The sequence below is a fragment of the Triticum urartu genome, chromosome 5A, assembly GCF_056163025.1.
Source record: "Triticum urartu cultivar PI428250 chromosome 5A, HENAU_Tu73, whole genome shotgun sequence".
In the NCBI taxonomy this organism is placed as follows: domain Eukaryota; kingdom Viridiplantae; phylum Streptophyta; class Magnoliopsida; order Poales; family Poaceae; genus Triticum; species Triticum urartu.
The window spans coordinates 478434608-478437389 of NC_141877.1; the positions used below are offsets into that span (position 1 = coordinate 478434608).

Genomic DNA, 2782 nt, shown 5'->3' on the forward strand with positions numbered 1-2782 from the left:
GATTTATTCACATCGTTTATGATCGAACCACACAAGCATAGGGATAAAGAGTTCACCGCCGCTGGATTGATGTGTTGTGCATTGATCGGTTCCTAATTATGTGTGTGGAGCAGTTTCGTTCTTTTTTTGCGGGAAATAACTTGCATTACTCTTGTAGCATTTGCTACTTCAGAATTACAGAGATCAACAATGTCAACAGGACTAGAGGCAAGCCAAACTGCAGTTCTACCACTGGTCCTCCCATAGCTAGCTAAGACATGACTCACCAAATTCTGGTTTCGTCAAATATGAGCAATACAAGTATTTTTTTTCTATGTGACATGAGTGCTCTCATCACATACACCATGAAGCCAAAATGAGATCTATCATTTCCATTCTTCTTTAACAAATTTACCTCATCAACAGAGTTTGTCTCAATATGAATTGGCATCTGGCTTCATTGCAAGGCCAAAGCCAAACCTTCCTTGATCGCCAAGAGCTCCGCTTCCGATGCTTCGGAACAATTGTATAAGCATCTGCATGAAGAGAAAACAACATCACCCGTGTGATTTCAGCAACTCATCAAAAAATTGCAAGTTGTCCATATCCCGGGCCCGACATCTATAGGTAGTTTTTCTTCTTCTTCGTTAAACTAACTAGCTTGCCGTTATTATTATGTTGAAAAAAAAAGACCAGCCCGGGCTAGACTAGCTTGTTGGCATTTTTTTATAAAAAATAACTCTATGAGCACCAAACGTTCAAGCTGAGACTTAAACCTTAGTGAGCTGGCTAAGAACTTCGGCGCCTTGCTAACGAAGCTACGTCCAGTTCTCTTATTATATTGATGCAATGTGCATGCGTGCGACACCCGGAATATGTCCTCCCGGCTGGAAGAGTCCAATTTTCCTTGTAGCAAAACTAAGACAATTCAACGCCTGACTATTTGTTCTGCATATCGATCTAGGTTGCTTGTTTGACCTGCCCTGGTCCGTACGTACTTCTGGCTCGTGCGGCACGTGTGTACACGCATAGTACAATTTTAGCAGCACGCATGAAAGTTCTGAAGGTAGCTTCATGCGAATCAAGAGCTATTAATCAATCAACGGATTACATTCCTTCCTTACATAAGTCATAAAAAAGGTGGGAATATAATTTATCCATAAACAACGTTTTCTAGAAGAATTACATTGCTTTGCACACAGATGCGCCAATTCATTCGCCTCCCTTGATATGAATTCCAGACGAAAATCATCAAAATTCCCGCTTAGCTCTTGTATTTCATTCAGAGTGGTAGCTATCTCCGAGCGATCAACACTTAGAAAACCCCACTGTTTCACCACTATTTGTGCATCAGTTTCAATGATTACCCTCCTGAACCCCAAATCAGAAGCTAGCCCGTACACCATCTCTTACTGCAAATGCTTCCATAGCCATAGCTGACATCCCAGTTTCATACCAGAGTGCTTGTGCGCGGATGAGCCTTCCTTCATGGTTGCGAACCCCCAGGCCAGTTCCTCCCTGGTGTGTATGTTTGTCGAAGCAAGCATCCACATTAATCTTGAGAAAAGGTTTCTCTGGTGGTCTCCAACTCTATACTTCCTTGGCCTGTTTAACTGCTTGTTGCTTGCCCGTTTCAGCAAGATCTACAGCAGAGTCCATAGCCCATTTAACAGCCTGCAACACTGAACGAGTACTCTCGCCGTGCGTCCGTGCGTTTCTCTCTCTATAAATACATCGGCCAGCACGCTATGCAAATCCACCAAGCAACACCTAACAGCTACTAGTTCACAAGCAGTAGTCTTCTGATCCTGAACAACCGATCAACCGATCACGATGAGTTCGTCGGAGGAGAAGACGTCGTGGCCGGAGGTAGTGGGGCTGCCCGTCGAGGAGGCCAAGGCGATCATCCTCCGCGACAAGCCTGGCGCTGACATCCTCGTCCTTCCCGTCGGCTCCAGCAGCGACACGCAATTCATCGCCAACCGCGTCCGCATCTTCGTCAACGGCACCACCGTCGCCGAGACTCCCATTGTTGGCTAGCTCTAGTTCATAACTAGCCTTGCTTGTCGTTGATGGATCGATGCAAGTATGCATATGTTACCGGCTCGACAAGTCCAATAAATAACCATGGGAATTATCATGTGTGCGTTTGTTATGTATGTGTCTACAATTTCAGTATCTACGTGTATATGTACTGTGTACACTGGTACCTTATTCTGTTTACCAATAATGAATTAATGATGTGTATTTTTTTTGCGGGGGGAATTAATGATGCGTATTTGGCGTCAAGTTATTGTTTTCACATTATGCAGTGCTAACTGTTCTGTATATGAGACTCTTTCATAAGTCAGAATAGAAGATATAGTTTACATTTAAGTATACATGTGAATTGCCTGACCCTATTCGTGAGTTTGGATTTTGGTTTTACTGATTGATGCATGAAACTTAGTAACTTATCTATATCAGAGTTAAGCTTCAACCTGTAGTTGTTTATAGATTTTATCCGTAGATTATTAGATAACTACAACCGTGCAAAATGGTTTTGGGGAATCCAAATGGGTATATATCAATCTTGTGTCACGTAAAAACACATCTGGACGGGTTGCTGGACAAAGCTTGAACTTAGACATCAAATTATTTCTCATCCCTCTTGGCCAGCAGCTTCTAGAAGGGTAGATGAGTTATTTTGTTCTCAAGGAGACAGGTAGATAAGTTTAAAAGCCGTTTAACTATAAAACTGTTTATTTTGCCCCATCAACTTACAGTACCGTCAAAGTTAACTAAGATCAGTTTAAGGTGGTCT

At 42.7% G+C, this 2782-nt stretch overlaps 1 pseudogene; it reads left to right on the forward strand.

The window, feature by feature from the left end:
- Positions 1–1660: 1660 nt before the first annotated feature.
- LOC147972093 (subtilisin-chymotrypsin inhibitor CI-1C pseudogene) lies at positions 1661–2233 on the forward strand (annotated as a pseudogene).
- The last annotated feature ends 549 nt before the right edge of the window (positions 2234–2782 follow it).